Source organism: Pteropus alecto, unplaced genomic scaffold (genome assembly GCF_000325575.1).
Source record: "Pteropus alecto unplaced genomic scaffold, ASM32557v1 scaffold48, whole genome shotgun sequence".
Taxonomy (NCBI): Eukaryota; Metazoa; Chordata; class Mammalia; order Chiroptera; family Pteropodidae; genus Pteropus; species Pteropus alecto.
In genome coordinates, this window is record NW_006442110.1 from 3,776,617 (window position 1) to 3,798,350 (window position 21,734).

Below are 21,734 nucleotides of genomic sequence, written 5' to 3' on the forward strand. Positions count from 1 at the left end.
TATATCTATATCTATATCTATATCTATATCTATATCTATATATCTCTTAAAGTTATGGGGAAAATTTTGAATCATGCTCCAAAACGTTTTCTTCTCTCATCTCCAGGGAAACATATAAAATTCTTAAAAACACACTAAACTTACACAACTATATCTCTTACAGACTTGAAATAATGAGCCTAACTTGGAATTTCACTCAGGTCATTTGCTTCTGTGGTGAGTAGGCGGAGCTATTGACTTTTGAGATACTGCTTTAGTAGAAAAGAGCTGTGAGAGATTGTCATCACTGATATGCACTAAGCAAAGACAGAGACAAATTTGTTGGGGCAAACTGGCTCTCAAAGGTCTACAGAGCAGAGGTGTTTCCTAAAGGACGAGAAAAAAATTCAGTGTGTGTGTGCTGAGCAAGAAGGCAGTGTATGAAATCCAGTTTCTGCCGGAAAACTTTGTTACCGTTGGATTCTGCCATAGAGATCTCAGGCTGGTGGTTCTCAATCTTCACAAACCATAAACGGGATTGTTTCACTCAACGTTTTAAAATATTTTGCATTTACTATCAAAATTTTTAAATTGTGAATTTTTATACTCTAATTTTGATATCAGAAATCTCTAAAATACCAATATATTTGTCAATGCTGGGCTCCAAATTCACAAATGGCCCACCTCATTCCATTTTATTTTGAGACTTTCAACTTAAACAATAAGTGCCAGAAAAATCACATGAAACTTGAAAATAGGTAAAATAGGTTATTGGGTATTAGCTCAGTGCAATATTGGGCTTTTTTTTGTCTACTAGGTTATTTGACGCCTCTGTGTGGGTTGAGAATAAGACAGCAACTTGAAGATTTTCATCTAATAGCAACACTCTCATAAACTGAAGTTACTTATGTTGAGTATAAAACTAATTTCTGTCCAGTGGAACCAATAACCTGAAAGTTGATGGTTCGTTTCTCCAGTAGACATTATACAACTTTATATCTCATCCAAACTATTATCTTAATAGACATTTATTAAATATTCTCTATACACCTAACTCCTTAAATGTACTTAGCCCAGTTTTAATATCTTAAAAAGTCCCCTCATTAATTAATAAGTTGAATAAAAACTTTGACTAGTGTTTACTTTCTATTTGTCTAGAATTCATAATTTAATTGATTTAAAATTATATTTTAACAGAAGAAATTAAGCCAATTAAACAATTCAGCATTGTTTAAGTAAAGGATTATATTTTCTTATTGTACTTTGCTGGGGTTTATTTTTTATTCTACTCCACATTGCTTAGTTTGTCAATTAGTTGACAAACTTTAGTTCATTACTTTCTATGAAGACACAGTCTAGCCCTCAAGAGTTAAAGTATAGTGGCTGAGAAACATGAAACATAGTTATCTTAATGCAAAGTGTAAAATGTAGAGATAGATATTCACAAGATATTCTGGAGAACAGACTAAAATTTTGTACTTAAACTAACTGTGAGGAGACTTTCTAAAGTATCTGATAAATGGACTTCACAGTGAGGGATGAGTAGATGTCATCCAGGTAAAACGGAAAAACAGGAAGTTATTCCTGTACGAGCAAGAAGCACGCATTGCCTGGAAGGACATATACAGTTGAGGGATAAGTGGGGTCGAGAGCAAGTGCACCTTCCATTTGTTATAATTATAAAATACCAAAGACTAACAAATAAAGTTATTCATGTTGGAGGTGTAAATTAATCGGTCTGGATTCTAGTGTGATTCTGTACCCTATTCCTCCACTCTGAAGCTCGTTTTGTTCCTTAGACCTAAATAAAATTGTCCATATCTGTGGCATTTCATATCACAATTTATCCCAATAAATTACCTTAAAGTTGGAGAGAAAAAAGTCAGTTCTTGGAGGAAGCAAACTGATCATCTAAGGTCTTATTTGAATTCTTAATTTATACACAGATCTCCAGTAGATGTGAAAATGCAACGTTTTGTGATAAATTCTCCACAGACAAATACTTTAGTATATCTGATTATATAGACTAGTTATAAGTACTAATGTGGAAATAGGAATTTATTCTACTGGGTCTAAACAGCTTTAATCATGTCCTTTGGATCCAGGAGATACTAAGTTAACTTTTGAAATATGAACAATTTGAAGGCATCCCATTGCTTTTTATTTTTCTAAAAAATTATGTGTCTGTAATGCTATTGTCTTCATCTAAAAGCTATCTTTCATCTAGTAATATTTTTCTACATTTCCGAATGACTCAATTCGTTCATATCAAAGAGTATCAACCTTGTGTTTTTATAACTATAGAAATACATAATTTTGTTATGAGGTTTTATTGAATTCCACACATACAGCTCTTGCAGACTTTCTCATTATTTGTACCTTTAGATCATAGGTGAATCTTAGTAAAAGTCAGTCAAAGTGGTTTTAGAAGGCTTTGCAAGGAAAAAAAAAATTCTTGAAAGAAGGAAAAATAAAAGCCTAATACAGCTGGATAAATTGTGAATCTCTTGAAGACATTAAGAAATTTTAGATTAAGAACGATTTGTTCTTACATCATAAGAAGTATTGCAGTACAAGAAAGAATAGCTGGTCCCTACAGATAGAATTACAAGTACAATATAAATGCCAAAGAATTATTTTATAGTAGTTTCAAATATATGTAGGAGCCTATGGTAACCTCGACAAGGAGTAATTGCTCACAAGGCCAGCACTGGAACTGACAATTTCTATAGTGTTTGCGAGGATTTCTTTAGAATTCTTGACAACTCAATTATTAAATATTCTCAAGTCAAGGTCAGCCATCAGCAAACACAATTCAGTTATATTTCTTGAGCACCAATTAAATGATACCTGATGGGTATATAAAGATAACCTATAGAAAAATAAATCTTTTGCAAAGAGATAAGTAAATTAAGTATAAAGAACAGTTTGCTATCTGTTCTTACATTGGTATGTACAAGGTAATAAAAAAGCCGAATAAAAAGCAAAACTAACACTGTAAAGGGGATATACACTTAAACTGTTCAAAGTTGTCACTTTAAAGTGAATTATTTTTCATGGTGAACAATAGGGGTAGCAATATTCCAAGCCTGGAAACTTGTTTGTGAAAAAAATCAAAGCATGAGAAAACAATGAGTTCATAGAACAACAGAAAACAAATGATCCACAGAGTTAAACATTGCTAAAGCATGGGGTGCAGGATGGATTAGGAACAGAAGATTAATTTAGAAATATAAATGGAGACAGATTTTGAAGGGTATTGATTCCTATATAAAGCAATTTGGCCCTTATTTTGTCGACTGACCTGGGTTAAGGAACAGTTACCCAGAGCACTAAAATATCCCACAGGCATTAGTATGTCACTGGAAACTTAGGAGACAGAAAAAAAATATTGTTTACTTTATACCCTTTCCAGGTAAATTGTAGAAATGTTTGGAAGAAATGGTTCAATAAGTTGCTTGGTGTGGGGTCTGAGGTCAGCAATGGGTTGTAATTGAATGACAATAGCTGACTTAAACACCTTTGGAGGTGAGCTACCTGTGGCCCTTCCACACAGTTTCTATAGACAGTATCTACCATCTTCTCTAAACGATCAACACATATTTCAAGAACACTGTTTAAAGGACAGCAAAATAGCCTCCTAAGTGTTCACATAACTCGTGAGTATCTGTCTTCCCAAATATGGAAGTCGCCTTTGATGCCTTTTTACATCTGGCTTCAGAGTTTCTTCCTCTAAAGTCAGCTATTTGGAAGTTAGTGAGAGCTTAGTGTGTTAATCTTCAACTCATAAATACACAAATAATCCCTGAAGGTAGAAATGTAAGAGGACAGGAATAATATTTAGATTCCTTGAAGACCATACTAAAAAGATAGGCAGTGTAATTGGTAATGGTGGCTGCCTATTCAGGCTTCAAACAATTAGCCATCATTCACCACACTTCTTGCCAGACAGGAAGCTAGATATGTAGGCAGTTATCTACTCTGCCTATTTAGAAAGGTCCTTTTCTTAACCTGTGCATACTTTTGCTCCAGGAGAGAGGAAATTATTTGTTTCCCTCCTGAAAAAAAAACAAACAAAAAAAACACATTACATCATTCCATTTCTGATTCTCTTTCTTCGGCATTATAAATGTTCTTGGGAACATTAACATCTGTTAATCAAAATTATAAAATCCAAAGCCCCAAATTGAATAAGCTAAAGGGAATGTATTAGAATGTTTTGTATGTGATTATAAAACAACATATGAAATAGCTCATTATATACCAGTATTAAGTAGAAAAAACAAAGGAAGCAAAATATCACCTCTTTCTCCCAGGACAAAAAATATAATGCAAAAGATATGAAACAAATGCATTTATGTTACATATATATTATATATAATATATATATACATATACATATCAGACCACAAAATACAATATGTGTAAAATGTTTTTATGGCAATAGATGTACTTTTTCCCACCAATTTCTGACACTATGATCTATCAAAACTTTTCCTATGAATTTATATATATAGTATATTTATAAAAACCTGTTTTGTTTCTGCACATCCAGATTAAACTTTCAAAGGTCAAGTATTGAAACATATTCAGAAGTGTATATTTGAAATAGTTTGTAAATAGTCACTTTATTCGCTCGAGTTATACAATTTACACACAAAAATTAAATCACTAAAGGAATTACAATATAATTCCTGGCTTCCTGTCTGGCAAGAATTTTGGTGGCTGATGGCTAAATGTTTGAAGACTGGATAGGCAGCCACCGTAACTTGTTTGTTCGACTTCATCTTTCGTCTCTTAACTTGAGAGACTATACCCTGGTGAATTAAAGATGACCACAAATTCTTTGATACTCTTCCCATTAAGAGGTGGAATCTATGTCTCTGCATTTTGAAACCAGGTAGTCTCTGTGACTGCTTTGACCTTAGAATGACAAGGAGGTGACATGGTGTGGGCTGTGAGAGACCCATGGAGGCCTATACAGAGGCACCAGTGAGGAACCGAGGGCCCAGCCATGTGAGGAAATTTCATTCCAGGTTGAGCCACCCCACCTGCTGCCACATGAAGCAGAAATGAGCCATTGCCACTGGCCCTTCCCAAAATGCAAATTCACTAGTAAATAAATGTTGTTGTTTCAAGCTACTAAGTTTTGGGGTGGTTCACTATGCAGCAATAAATAACTGGAAATCATATTTTTGCCAAAAACATCAGTAAATGGGTAGAAATGACAATGAGGATTAGAATGTGTATAAAGTGTATATAAAATTATATCACAAACATTGTCAGCAATGAACAGGGAAAAAATAGATATGAGTTCTTGTGCCAACTTCACTGATAAGGTGTGTGTCCTCCGGGAGTGCTATGTTGACAAGAATTGTTAGACAGCCGTTTCAGTAGGAAACCTGATTCTCATTTATTAGTACTATGTATTTGTCATTAACCATTGGGGATTTTCCCATTTTTGAGTGCTGTTATACTCAAGTTAGAAGACCCTTCATAGTGCCATTTTACTATAAAACAGAAAGAATTTACCAGAAATATAACAAAACTATTAAAATTCATTCGGACATTTGACTTGCCAAAACAACATACATAATTGATATTTCAAGTATGCAGAGGATTTTCATGAAATCTTTTTTAGTAATTTCTGACTTTTTCTCACCTAAGATATTACATATTTGCAGCTAACACCCGTCGTGTAATTCTAGGACTAATATCATTAACGATGTCTGACCAGAATTAAGCACACGGTTGTTAGGGCCAGTGATATGTGAGTGAGGTCTCCCAGGTGAGAAACGAAGTCATCATCATTTCTGAAATGTTCAAAAACCTTAAGAAAAGTTTACATTTACTTATATAAGAACTAATATAAATATTAAGATTCATTTCATTTGGCTGGATTTAAGGTTTTTTAAATAACTTCGGTTAACTCATGTTTATCAGAACTTCTGCTTAATTAGCAAAGGTGGAAAATCATAACTTAATAAATGAGGTTTGATATAAAAACATTTCAAAACAGCGGCATCTGTGGGTGAAATAGATAACATAAGTGGTAATTGACAGGGAAAAACAGAGTTATTTCTATGTGGAAAAGACAATTCCGGAAATGAAGGTGAGTGTCTGCCCTGGATTCTGCATCTTTGCTGCCTTAAACTCTCTGTGGGGCTTTGGGAAAATCATTTCACCATTCCACCTGTTTTTTTCATTTGACGAGCTAGGACGATGATTCTAGACTTAACACACTATTTTTAAGAGGCTGAAATCAAATAACATGCGAAATGAAGTACTTTAGAGAGAGAGCCGAAGACGTCCTCTGAATGTGTCCTGGTACGAGACACAATCGGGACCCCATCTTTTCCTCTGTCCTTTTTTGGAAAGGAAAATCCTTGGGACACAGGTGGCATGTTTGGTCATCTTTGCTTCCAATGAAAGTTGGAATTTTGGAAGATAAAATATGCTGTGGGGTGTGAATAGCTGGCTAAATTGCTGGCTGGCAGCACTTAATGTGATTTGGCGTTTTACCCCACGAATAAACCCACAGTGATAGGCGCTGGGCTAGGGCACCTGAGAGCGCCTAATGAGATGCAGAAAGGAAATGTCTGCCTGGAGGCTGGCCAATTCCATCAATAATACTCAGATCTAAATTAGAATCAGAGAGAGGGAAAAAGTCCCAGATAGAATTATATAACCAGATACCAAGAAGGATATGGGGAGTGATGAAGAAAGTATAATCAAGATAGGCAGGCCCAGCCATTTACATGATAATGTAACGGGAAAGGACTTCAGAAAAACTTTCCATGGTCTCTGTTGTCTGTACACCAAGAATATGTGATGAGGAGCGAAGTATTCTGATTTAAATAAAGGGATTTAAATATAAAATTATAACATATAATTAAGACGCCATGGTTGGGATTCAAGTACAAATTGAAAGTGAGAATGTACACTTCATTTAACATGAGAAGACTATTCAGATGGAAACAGTTGTTTACAAGTAACTTTCATATAGGAGAAAATGATGAGAGCACCAATTCACTTTAAAAGTGAGAAATTAGAAACTGCTAGAACATTGGATTAAAAACTAGAAAACAAATATTTATGGGTCAGACCCTCCCTATATTCTCCCGTATTCTCCTTGCCATGCATTCGTGAGGCAAGGGCTTACAGTCCCACTGCACAGAGGAGTACACACCCGTGATAGAGATCTAGCAAAAAAAATTACAGGATTGCAATCGTTTTGTTCGTTTAAATCTGAAACAACAACAATTTTTCTTCTAACTTTAGAAGAGATAGAGCAAATTTTGGCAGCTCTGAAAGTGAAGTTGGGTGATATTTAGATATAAAAAGTATTTCTTTCTTTTTTTTTTCTTAAATGGAAAGTGGACAGAAGAAGAGAGAACCTTAGAGTCAGAGGAATTTTGAAAAGTTAGGCGAGTGAAGCCAAAAGACTATGAGACAAGCAAACCCTTCTTGGGCTTTTGGCTTTAAGTTCTTCCTTTTTAAATCTACTTAGATTTTCAGGTTGAGGAGTACATTAAGACAGAATCCGTCAAATTTTTATGAAGGCGACAAGAGGAAAATTGAGTTTACAAAAACTTGTTCTGGAATCATTCTACCCGAATGCATGTATTCTCGAAATCAAAGAAACATAAAGGAAAAGCACATGCACACACACATACACTCAGAGTAAAAGAGCATAACCAAGTACGACAATTTCTATCCTGAGCAAAACAAGCACAAGTATTATAGAAATGCTTGGTTTGCAATTAATGCTGAGAAAATGTCTCTTCAGTGAAAGGTCAGTTGTCAAAACACTAATAAAACACAGTCTACGAGAGTATGGTAATTAAAAAAAATGACAAATATAATCACTTATGTCTTTGGCTCTTTTCTATCCCTATGTACTTCTTTCGCTTTCCTTGTAAAAGGAAGTTCTGAAGGCAATAAGAATAATTGCTGTAACCTTCCATGTAAGATTAAAATCTTAAATGATTAAAGTTATCCATTTAAATTGTCTATACATCATTTATTGCTCACGCTTTGTTTAGGGGAGAGGCAGAGGAAGCAGCTAGATCCAAATAGTGGCAACGTGTGCATTTTTACAACAGATACATAAGGGCTTGTTTTGCTAAATTCTTGATACTTTTGAACCTCAGGCAATGCCACACATTTAATCTACCCATGTGTGACTTTCTCCATGGAATTACTTATGTTAGACTACTGCCTCCTTGCTTCTTGTCATCAATTTAAGAATTACTTTGAAATATTTTTCTTATGCGAAAGAATGACATAAAATAGAAGCTGAAGACTTTTCGTGGCAAGGATTAACCATACAAGCAGGCAAAGATGTCAGGGTAACATCTGTTTTTAGGAATGAAAATATTATTTCATTTTATTTATATTATTTCTGCTTCCTCTAAAAATCTTATTTCCCCCAATAATCACAAAACCATTCAGCACCTAATTATACAAAATATAGTATCATTAACATAACTAATTTAACAATTTTCATTTTTTTTTCCATGTAGAACATCATTCTGGGTTCTGAAAAATGATAGACATAAAAATACCTCACTAGATCACTGATCATAAGTGCTCTTCTAAGCTTATCAAATGCAGTGATTAAACTTGTAGAAGCTCTCCTTGTAAGGGCATATTTGATATTGAGAGCTGTAAAAATGGAAAGGAAACGAGGAAAATAAATTTTAGTCTGCCTTACAAGTTTTTAGAATGATCATAATTACTACACTTTCTATTTTGAGCAGCACTTGATCGTCACAAGGTACTTTGCTCTCTGCTCCCTCTCTCCCTTCCTGCTGGCTCCATTCCCACTTACCATTCGTCTGCACTCACATCTCTTTCTCCTGGAAGTCTTACGTGGCACTCCACTTCTGCCCCAGTGGGCCCCTACTCCCCCACCCTTACGGTGCAATATCTATATTCACCACCTGTACAGGACTGAGCCTACCTCAAGGAACGCTGTGCTCTCCACACTTGGAGTAGTGTCTGTCCACAGTTGGTGCTCAGTAATCCTGACTGAATTGAAATGTCTCACCGAATGCCCAGGACAGCACTGTGAGGCTTACGAATGTCCCGGAAGATAAGGCATTTTGATAACATCATACAGACAATACGTAATATTTTTCCCTCTTCCATTGCTCCGTGTCAGGCTCCCTCTACCTTCCATTTCGGCTGCAAATAAATACTGTGCATGAAAGAAACACCTTCCCTCCAACCCCTGCCCTGGATTTGACAATGTACGTAAGGACAGAATGAATTATCTCTAAATTATCTTCCGCTGTCATTGTTCCGGTTGACCTTTATAAATCCATTGCACATATCATAGTGTCATTCAAAATTTAAATTATGTCACAGACGTGATAGGTATTCGATAAATATTCATGACCTGAATGAATGAATTTTTAGTTGGTTTCCCTGCTTCTACTCCTGTCTCTTTCTGATTCATTCTTAGCAAAAGAAACCAGAGTGCTCTTTAAAATATAAATCAGATGTCACTCCTGTTTACAGTTTTCCAATGATTTCCCGATTACCTTTGAATTAATGCAAACTCCTCTTTATGGCTTAATAAAGCCTTTTAGATCTTGCTGCTTCCTACCTCTCCAAACCCCTCTGCAGCCATTTTCTCCCCTCTCCTCCCAATATTCTGGCCACGTTCATTCTTCCGAGGCCTGAATCACCAAAAGCCTTTCTCACCTCTGGAAACGGATTCTCCTATTCTCCTGCCTGAAATTTGCTTCCTTTGGCTCTTGGCCAGGGTGGCTCCCCTTCACCCTCTGTGACATAAATGAAATTTCACCTTCTCAAGGAACATTTCCTCCCATCTAACTGGGTCTTGTTGATTTATAACACTATGCTTATTTTCTCCATATTCTAATCTGGAAATCTCTATGTGTGTGTATATATATTTATCATCATTGCTGTTCAAGTTATTATTCATATTACCTGGTTAAATGTAAGCTCCAAGGAAAATCTTTGTCTGCCTTGGTGACTGCTCAGTGCCTGTCACTGTACTATGTCCTTTGCTCAGTGCCTGTCCTATAATAGGTATTCAAAAAAATAGTTTTTGAGTGAGTGAAAGCAAAATAAAAAGTGCCTTACTAGTGACTATTTTATTTGCCTTCAAGTCTTATCTACTCATTTCTGCTAACTTAGTCATCCCTGAAATAATCTAGTAATCTTTCCAATTCACACAGAGTCATTATCAGCAAGATCGATATATAATTTGCAAATCTGCTATCTGGAAATGTTGAATTCAGGTCAACTGTTTCCTCTAATAGATGTACCTTCAGTGTCTTGAGAAACTTCTGGAATTTAGTAAATGTTAATAAAATGATTATTTAACAAATGAATGAATTGCTTATGATAGAAATTTTTAAATAAAAATTTTACAGCTGAATTGATGTAAGGATTAAATGGTATAAGAATTAAATGTAAAGATTAAATTAAATCAGGGTATCTATTATTTATCTCTTGACTACCTTTTAGTTGCATCTATAAAATTCTTTTTACAAACTTGTCTTATTCCTTCCAACACCATAAAGGATCCCTTTTCATAACTTTAATCAATTTGACTCCCTAACCCTCATTACTTGTTGCCCCAGATAGATTGACTACCTGTTCTTGTTCTTGAAAAACTGAATGTTAAACCTTTTAAACGCAGATTTATCACTATCAATTGGCAGTGTCTTCTTTAAATCCAGATAATTATAGTAAATAAATCAGTTTTTCAAGACTTAAATTCTTACATTTTTTAAATTTATATTTCTGTAGATCCTGGTAGTACTTTTCCATTAAATGCCATTTTCCACTTTGGAGCCACAGCCCCATCTCTTACGCTGTGGTATTCAGCCCACAAAGACAGTAAGTGATAGGTGTCTTTTAATGGCTATTAATGTTTCTTCATTTTCCCTTATAATTTCTTGGTTCTTACTTTCCTATGCTTTAATTTCTTGGGTGAGTGCTCAATTTATTATTATTATTTTTTTTTAAACAAAAGCAGTTGAAGTTAAGAATTTACCCCATGTAAAGCTTTAGGCATAATCCATACAGCCTTGAGACACAGACCTCCAAGTTTCATACTCTTTAAAATGACTCTTCAAATTTTGAGCTTTTATTCCCCCCCAATGATGGAATTGAGACACATTTTTAAATAACAAAGATTTCTGAGGGGGCTGGTGATCTATACATTTTCAAAATTTACTCCTATTTTCCTATACTCTTATTCTTGAGGTACAAATCTATAACCTATATAATACCTGATTTGTAATCTATCATTTTTTCTTCCTGACTTAATAAATGATCAATGTATGCTTAAAATGAAGACCTATTTTCTAGTTGTTATGTCCTATGAAGACAAAATAATATTTTAAATAATATTACTTTTCTTATATCCTTGGTTTGTTATATATCTGTATTGTTCTATTAAAAGAATCTATTCACAATTTTTATAAAATGCCCATGCATTTTACCTTTTTAATATACATATTTTATGCCAATTAGTAGATAAACTTTGTGACTCACATATTACCTAAAACACTGATTTTGCAATATAAGATGAATTTTTTCTACTGTTTATCGCTTTTATGGTTTTTGTTTCTAAAATATTCTTTATTTATTCAAGAAATATTTTTGAGTGCCTGCTATGTGCCAGACACTCTTCTAGGTCACATAAATTCAATAATGAATAATATAGACAAAACCTCCTGGCATCTTGGAGCATACATTTGATGATTCTTTCTCTCTTCTTACAGTTTTGTCTGATTAAACATCAAAATATAATGGGTTTTTTGGGTAATATTTTCCCAGAATATGTAGCTTTGTCATTTTTGTAGATTTTTCACTATGTATGTGTGTGCATATATTTATGCATATATTATTTAATTTTAAACACATTCTGACAATCTTTTTCATTTAAGAAGTTTTCAGTTATTTGCATACATATTATTTATAATCCATGCTGTGTTAATGGGTCTCTGCTCTTGTATTACTCATTGTGTTTCTTATTTTGTGAAATATAGATACTATTTGGTTGCTTTTAATCACTAGTATAAAGTGAAAGCTTTAAGGACATTCAGTTTTACTTATTTTAAAATACAATGTATGGACCCATATTTCTCTACATATTGTGAATGATAAAATCAACTCTCCCCTAAACCCCGACCCTAGGCACTGTGATGAGGTTTCTGTTTCCTTTCTTCCCAATTTTGTACAGCAAACACCTAATTTTGAGTGTTGCATAAGGTGATCTGGGATTACAGATATAAAAATTCCATTTCTATGTTATTATCTTTCAATTTGTAGTTTTCTATTCCAGAAAGCTTTCAATTTGTATTTAATATAAACACAATTTGCAAAGTTTCAAAATTGTCTAGATTTAACCTACATCTAAATTCAATGTTCAGTTCAAGTCATTTTAAGCAGTATTTGCTCATTCATATTTGTGAATTTTTATGCATATTACTGTCAGCTTGAGTAAATGTTTTAGGGCTTGTGTTTTTTCTTGGGTTTTGAAAATTATGGAATATTTTTCTGTTGTTTTCACTGTTGGAACTACAAATTGGCTAGCTCAGGAATTATTGAAAAGTTAATGTTTCCCCTCAAAATTCTACAGCTCTTTCTTCATTATAATCTGTCATTAAGTAATGTGGAGATTTTTTAATAATTATTTTAACAAATTTTTGGAAAGTTATAGAGATTTTGTATTATACCTTCCATCCATCTTAAATGTTTTTATGTAATTATATTTTTAAATTCACAGGGATGGTATGGGATTACTTTTCACTTTTTTTTTCTTGAAATGCAGAAAGCTTTCAATAAGAGTACTCTGAAATTTATCTTATCCCCAAGAATGTTTTTCTAGATTTTAAACCTTTAACATCTATGGCCGTGCCACTCTGAATAAGCCCAATCCTGTCTGATTTCGGAAGCTAAGCAGGGTTGGACCTGTGTGGTACTTGGATGGGAGACCACCTAGGAAGACCAGGTGCTGTAGGAGTAAAAAATAAATAAAAAATAAGGGATTGTAAACTGACAAGGTCCTTGCAATCTGTGAAGTCAACCAAGGGTTGCCTTGCCTAAAAAAAATAATAATAATTTAAAAAATAAGCCTTTTAAAAGAAGGTCATGATCTCAGACACTATCATACTGGGGAAATCAAAGTTTGTAACTCAAGACTATAAACTAACAAGCTAAACTTAAGCAATGGAAACATTCGATCTTCCATCCCAATCCAGGGTCTTTAGCCCCATCTCATCCAAAATAAATAAGTAAATAAATAAATGGAAGATGCATCAATAGTTAAAGAACTCAGTGAAAATCAGTCGGGAAGTTAAGACGAGTTTATAAAAAAAAAGCTAGATTTTATGGTGGACTTCAATAAAACATTGTATTTAAAAGGGAAAAACTGCCATACTTAAATAAATATCAAAATTATGGATCTCTAAGGAAAATTAGATCTAATTTTACACTTTGCTTTTATAAATAAGGTGTCGAGAAGTAAATGTACATATGCTGGTTTTTGTCAAAACCAATACTGTTTTACTGGGTTTCCCTATAGCAAATACATGTTCTATAGGTCCAGGTATTTCAGGTCTAGTGTCACATGAATAGAATTAGAATTGTTTCATATAATATAGGTCCACTGGGTGGCAGTTAAAAAAAAAAAAAACAACAAACAGATTTGGCTCAAAATTCTGGAAAGATTTTTTAAAAGACCTCCTTGGAATCTAGTCACTTCTAATAATTACTTGGCTAGTAATAAAAATAAGTTCTTATAAACATCTCTTGAAAATTAAATTTGTTCACTTCATAGCTTCAACAGATTTAGGAATATCATTCAAATGCTGCTGGTTTATTATGCAAACACAAAGCCAGAATTCTGCAAACATATCTCTGAAGACATTTCTGAAGTTATTAAGGCTTTATGAATATGAGGATAGTAGTTCATCCCCTGAATCTTTTCAGGCATCAGATTAAAATAAAATAAACCAAATCCTAAACCCTCTGTGGACATTGAGATTTCAATAAAAAAAAAAAAAAAATCTTTTTCTCCTTCTACTATTATATAAATAGGAAAACCAAGGACAACAAAGATGTTTTCACTTGTACAACTAATTGTCAAGAAGATATTAGAAAACATGTTCCTTAAGCCTCCTGGTTGGAATAATAATGAGGAAAAGCATAACACAGTGATAAAGAACTCAGTATGTGGCGCCTGTGTTCAGATCGCATCTCCATTATTTACAGATGTTTCAACTCAGGTGGGTTATTTAAATTCTCTGCACCTCGGTCCTCATATCTGGAAATGGAAGTGCTACAGACTACACAGAATGCATGAAAATTCAATGAGTTAATTCCTATAAAACACTTATAGGAATGTCTGTAACATAGTCAATGCTCAATAAATATTGTTATCTTCACTATTACAATTTTGGTAGAAAGCACAAGATAATTCATAAAAAAAATAAAAATGATTTAATATTTTCTCTTTACAGTTTATTATTAAAATAACTCGAAAAAATATTCACTGACATATTATAGTTGGGAATATTTTACATAAATGAATGCACTCAATTCTAATTTTTAAAAATCAAGAATAGTTTTAAGTACTCTAGAAAAGGATGAAAGTAGATCTCATCTTCTATGCCAACACCAGTCTATTGGTAGGAGTGACTAGGATTAAGTTTTGAGAAAAGTTTGGAATTAGATCGACTCAAGTATGCAGTGGTGCCTGCCACAGGGTAATGCAGTGGTGGCACAGTCACTGGCTGGTCAAATCTATTAATACATTTGCTTGCTACTGTATCTACTGTATTCTTTTAAACAAATACTGAACAGTTAGTATAGCCTATCATGGTTCTTGGTTTGGAAATGTGTTTGTAAGCAAGCCAAAGTCCATTCCCTTGCGGAGCTCATTTGTGTTGGAAAAGACAAATGAACAAAGGAAGTTCACAAGAGATAAATGTTATTAAGCAAAGTAAAACAAAATTAGGCATTAGAGAGAGACCAGGGATACGATGAAGTGACCAGCCGAAGCTGCTCTGAGGTGCTGATATTTGAACAGAGCCTTGATGGAATGAAGCAGGGCTTGTGAAGATCAGTGGGCAAAGCAACGGTGCAAAGGTCATGAGGCGGAAAAAGCGCTTCTCTGAGTAACAGGAAGAAGGCAGATGTGCTGAGAGGCCACTGAGGAGTGGAGAGAGCAGAGGAAATGAGGTCAGAGGGATGGCGCCAGCCAGTGTACGAAGGGCCTTGTGACAAGGAAGAGTTTGAATTTTATTCAGAAGGCAAAGTTAAACTCCTAAAAAGAGTTTTAAAAAGAGGAATGGCAGAGCCTGATGGATGTTTTTAAAAAGATCACCGACTCCTAACTCCTACTTAGATCATCCACCCCTAACATATCCTCGGGGCTGGCATAATCTTATTAACAAAACCAGCCATAGTGCTCAGGGAGGGGAAAAGGCACGCCGAACTGACCCTTCACCAAATAAATCTCCTTCTTGCTGGTTTAGTTCTCCTGAAATATGTGTTATTCTCTCTTTCTTTTTTTTAAAATTCTTGACTTAATTTGATGTTCCCTCCAAACCCTAATCTACAAGGTGTAGAAAATCAGAAGTAGTTCCTAGAAAAAGTTAACGTATTTGTAAGCAATATTTTTAAAGCAATGTTTCAAAACAAGATCCGACGCCCTCCCCCCCATACTTGTGTGGCCTTCTAATAATCTGAGCTTGAAGAGAAGTGACTGGTGTCCCAAAATTTGAAAAAAATAAAAACCTGTATGAACAGAACACAACCTAGCCCTCTGAGATTAATGGTCACTGCCCCCTCCAACTGTAATCATGGCATCCTGTGCCTTTGCCCTCACACTCACATACATTGTGACAGGAAAACAGGCGACACCTTGTAGTTCCCCATGCAAGATGCGTGTGCTGTTCTCTGAGTTTACAATTCTACACACACACACACACACACACACACACACACACACACACACACTCTTCCCATTCCCTGGACCTGCTCTCATTCAAAATTCAAACCCTCTGGAGCCCTACTTCCAACTCACGGAGGGTTACTGTGCAGCCTCTGAACTGTGTGCATGTTTAGCCTCTAAGCCTCTCAGAGTAGCTGACACACAGCGGGTAACTAATTAATGTACTCATTCAACAAACATCCATAATGACAGCAGTGATACACAGCGCATCCTTTGAAATAACTAAGATAAGAGCTAGAAGAGGTTGGTGGAAAGAGATGATTTGAGAAGAAATAAAGATTGCCAGTACCAATAACACATATATTTCTAGCAGCAATTCACTTCACTTTCTCCTTTCTCTGCAACAAAATCTGTCCCCTGTTTAAAATTCTTATTGTGTGTGTGCAGGGAGGATTGAGTGGGAATGGAAAAGGTTATTTTCAGTAATATTAGTTTAAACCACACATCATGTAGAGCATGAATAGACAGTCATGCAAAAACGGTCATTGTCTAAATCCACCTTCTGCATCGAAAAGACATCGAGAATTCTCCAGGGGTGAGAGTTTAAATCAACAGTTACTTAAGTGTCCGTACCTGTGAGCCACCCAAGGTTAGAACCGAGGAGTCTAACACAATTTCTCATGGGTCAGAATATTGGGAACAAGCAATAAGTATTCAGAAGTAAAACCAAGTATTATGTTGGAATATCTATGAATAAAGAATGTTCCCATTTGAAATCAAGATAACTCAAACTTTGGTTAAAATGTGTTTTTCCCCAACAATGCTACCTAGATAAACAGTTGCATCGAACCATTGCCTGTCTATCATATTTGCTAAAATAATAAAGATAGTATTCCTAAGACCATCATTTAAGTATAGGAAAGAACTTCCCTAACATTTTATACACACAATTCTTCTAAGATAGATGTTAAGCCTTCTAGCCATTATCTCCTAATGTGCATACAATATATTTGACAGTTATTTGGATATGTTTGTGATGCATTCATGCCTTCCAGCTAAGCATGCACTATTCAATTTGGAGGCCTTAAATAAGCTCTCAGTATTTTTGAGAGCTAATTAAAACTTCATTATTAGTACAACAGCCGTACCACATTACTGGCTTGATAAGAAACCCAATAACTGACAGTGTCTGTGTAGGTCTTTCAAATGACAGTTATAATTAAGTTGCATGGAACCCACTGCCTTCTAGAACCTTTTTAACAAGAAAACAAAATAGTAAGCATGAAGTGCAGGGTTGATTTACATTAGCGTAAAGAGAAAGCCTGAATTCTGTCACAGATTTTCAAAGTTTCAAACTTGGCTTCCCAGCTAGAAGAGAAATTCTATTTAAAACACATATTTTTAAAATTTTGCTTTTTTGGAAGGGTAAATATATAGTTACCCTTTCTTCTTGTAATATCTGTTTTCATACAGCTAAATAATGTATCTTCCAATGATTAAGTCCATTTATAAAAAATTAATACAATAATTTAACCTGTCCAAAAGGGGAATAAAGATAAGTACTAATATAATCAACTCTCTTTTTTCCTATTGATAGTTCCTTAACAGTTACTTTTTAATATAAGCTAGCATCCTCCAGTCAGCCAACATTGCTTCCAGGCAATTTTCACACAGATATCCTGTTGTGTGTTATGGAAATGTCAATGAACTTTAATATTATCTAGAACAAAACATCATTAGGAACTAAATTCTTTGGGGAGCAGCAATATGTGATGTATCAAGTTGCAAAGCCAAATAGTTACAGTTCTGTTATTTGTTTAAACTTATTTATGCCAATAAAACATATCAAAAAAAAAGTCCTTAATTTTTTATAGTTTCTCCATGCAAACAGATAACTGTCAGTGGCTTAGGATAATTTTAATTAAATCATAAATTATATTAATTATAGCAAAAACATGATCATATCAACCATCTTATTGAAAACATACTTTATTACAAATATTATAATAAGAATAGGGATATCAAAGGTTAAAGTGATTATTATGGAAATAATATGTAAGTATATGTAAAGTCATGGGCCTAACTTTCCATCACAAATAAATAATATAACATTATATTTTATTTTAACTTTGAAAAATCTCTGGATTGTTTTCTTATTTGGTACAATATAGTTAGTGTCAATCAATAAATTAGTATATGCTTTGCTATATGCAGAAATTAAACTAAGAATATTCTCTTATATAATTCCCCAAATATTAAATTTTCTGAACTGTATTATGCACTGAAACATGAAACAAATTTAAAAAATTACTTTAAAAACAATGAAAAATATTATTTAATTACAAAGGCACATGTAGAATCACCTAACATTTAAAGTTTGGACTATTCATTTCCTTGAAGATTTTACTTTTATCTTGGGCTTTGCTTGCATTTGTACTTGTAGCCTGAATCCATACCGATTTTTATCATTAAAAAAGGACACTAAGTAAATTAGAAACTATCAAGGGAAAACACTAAAACTATATGACAGTAGCATTAAATTCAGTAGGTAAAACATTTTGTTATTATGTTAGGACAGTACCTCAGAATGATAACAGAAATTGGTGGAGTTTCTCAGACTAAATATATGAGAAGAAATAGAAGAATAACATGTTATATGTATAAATAAGCAGACACCAAGATGGTATTAATTGTGCAAAGATTTTTTTGTTAGGAAAAGGGGTCACTGTGCATTGTAGAAACAAGGCTTTTGTAGACTTAGGTAGTATGGATACATTTTCCCGGGCTGTGGTTTGTATTTTCATGTTCTTAACGGTGTCCTGTGAACAAAATTTTTAATTTTTAGGTATTATATGTTTATCATTTTTTTATTTTATTGCTACATTTTGTGTTCTAATAAATTGCTGACTTTTCAAGATGGTAGATATTTTCTCATAAGTATACTTTTAGAAGTTTAAAAATACTAGCTCCTACTTTTAGGTATATAATCTATTTTTAATTAGTTTTTATGTAGAGCATAAGGAAAGGATCATTTTCAATATTCATTTTCCCCGTATGGATATCATTGTCCCAGTACCATTTTTTGAAAAGACTATCCTCTTCCCACTGAATTATGTTGGCAGCTTTGTTGAAAGTCAATTATCCATATATGTGTGAGTCCATTTTTGGACTCTCAGTTTTGTACTCTTCAATTAGATGTTTATGTTTATAGTTATACTATAGTGGCTATATTAATATTTCATTACAGAAATTCTTAGAAATCCTTCAAGTTTTTCGAAATAGTTTTACATGTTCTAAGCTTTTTGCAGTTACAAGTAAATATCCAATCATCTTGTAAATTTTTAAAACAGCCTTCTAGAAATATGATAGGGAATATGTTGCGTCTATAGATCAATTTGTGGAGAATGGCCAAGTTAATAATAACGCGTTTTCTAATCAATGACCATGGTATAGTTCTCTAATTAATTTTGACTTCTTATAAAATTATTTTATAATTTTATGTATAGAAAGTAAGCATAATTTTAATTACGGTTAACTGTTGGCATGTTAAGTCTCTGATGTTATTTTAAATATTACTTTATAAGTTACATATTCCAAATATTTGATGCTAGCACACGAAATTTTTTTGTATTAACCTTGTATCCTGTTGCCTTGCTAAATTTATTCATTACTTATAATGGATCTTTTAAAATGTGTTTAGGGGTCTTTAAATGGACAAGCATATTATCTATAAATATAAACAGATTTACTTCTTCTTTCCCAAACTTTATATGTCCATTTATCATTGTCATATTGCACTGGTTAGGATCTCCTTTCCTTGTTTTATAAATCTAGGGGAAAACATTTTGTCTTTTACCATTAAGTATTGCATCAGCCAGAGGTTTTCATAGATTCTCATGATCAATGTGATATAGTTTCCTTTCAATCCATTTTTGTTGAGAGCGTTTTATCACTAATGGAGGTTGGATTTAGTCAATCTAAATGATTTTTTCTACATCTATCAAAATAATCATATGTGATGATTTGCATTGATTGATTTTTGAATATTAAACCAACCCTGTTTCCCTAGGATAAACCCCACTTAGTCAGAATGTATTATCTCTATATAAGTATTGTTGGATTTAATTTTCTGATTAATTTTTGTATCTATATTCATTATAAATATTGAATTGTAATTTTCTTGTAATTTTTGATTGACTTCGGTAAATAGTCTGAGGTCTTATATTCTTAAAAAGGAGGATAAAGATGTAGAATGACATTCTATATTAGGAAAGGTATACACTTTAAAATGTCTAATAGTAAACACCAAAAATGTTACGAGTATTTAAATTCTAGAAAAAATGGAATAATAAAACACTGTAACTTCAACAACAATCTCAAATGAATAGCAAAGAGGTCAAACAAAGGAAGAAAAAAAAAACATTGAAAAGCCCTTGATAAACAGAGTTAAGCCTTTAGACATTTCGTTTAAGGTGGGTCTTGTTTCTTGGAATTGTGCTCCCATTCTCTCATAGTTAACTAACACCTTTCTCCTTAATTAGTCTGCAAGAAAATGCCAGCAAGTATTTTATCTTCAAACTGTCTTCAGAAACCCTAAATGGCCTAGCTCAGTATTTGGGAAATGGTATGTGCTCAGGAAAGCTTCTTTGATTCTTCTCAAGGTTAAATACTTGGTTGGTAAATGTCTAGGAACAGGGGAGGAAAGCAAATAGCATGTCCTCTCATTAGGATTACATGTATTATACATTTTCATTCAAGTCTGATAATTCTTCCCTTAATGAACCATCAGTGACTTTTATTGAATCACATTCTGTATTTAATTAGTATTTTTGAATTGAAGCTATTCTCATTTTATAAGTTGACTGTGGAAATACCTTGTGGACATTTGACTAATATTTTAATTAAAGCATAGAGTCATATGAAAGACATACCTCTTATCTTGGCTAATTATCAGCTGTTGATAATTATCCATCCATATTGAATAAAGTTTTTGGTAGTATGCTTATGCAGTGGCAAATAAGGATTATAAACAAACACTTATCTAATACTTCAATGAAACAACTCCATTCGCTTTATTTTCTTATGCTATTTATACTTTTGAGCAAAAAAAATAATTACCTTTCAGTACAGTCATAAATGCCTACTATTGAAAGAAATGTTTAAAGATTTGAATATGCAGATTTTTTAGTCATTGCTTTTCTGTTCACTGTTCACTTTATACTTCTACATAACTACTGATTTAAAGGATTTTTCAAGTTGTCAAATAATTATTTTTTATAAAACATACATTAAATAGGACCGAAATTAAAAGGTTCAGTAATTATTTCCATATTTAAGGTCACTGCATAAGACCATATGCATTCAATACAATAGCAATTAAGGGAAAATCTGCATGCATTCAAGTTCACTCAAGCACGAGAGAGAGTATAAAACTTTTATTTCTGAGTCTGTTTGAGATAGTTTAACAACTGGAGGTGCCAGAATGACCACATTATACCTTAGAGTCTCTGCTACATCACACCATGCAGCATGTGGACAGGGCCATGTTTGTGTGCATGGCTGCACACAAGTACAAGATTATGAGTGCACGTGTATGCGTCATAGAATTTTGAATTCTTAGCTGAGTTTAAGAAAACCTCCCGATAAAAAATGAAAATAGCATTGATTAAAAGTGTCTCTTTAAACTTTGAAGGCTCTCTGTAAAATCTTTGATAGATAGCCAAGCAATGTCATATCTTTCCCTCAAAGTACAAATACAAATATGAATAAATATTAGTTCTCGTTCATGAGCAAACTAAATGTGTTGCAT

The 21,734-nt window shown here is 33.5% G+C and overlaps 1 protein-coding gene and 1 pseudogene across 1 annotated transcript in view; one reads left to right on the forward strand and one right to left on the reverse strand.

Annotated features, from left to right (window-relative positions):
* Nucleotides 1-21,734, reverse strand: part of CNTNAP2 (contactin associated protein like 2) — a 1,631,342-nt gene that overhangs the window by 1,016,984 nt on the left and 592,624 nt on the right. The window lies entirely within an intron of this gene.
* Nucleotides 12,873-12,991, forward strand: LOC112469985 (annotated as a pseudogene).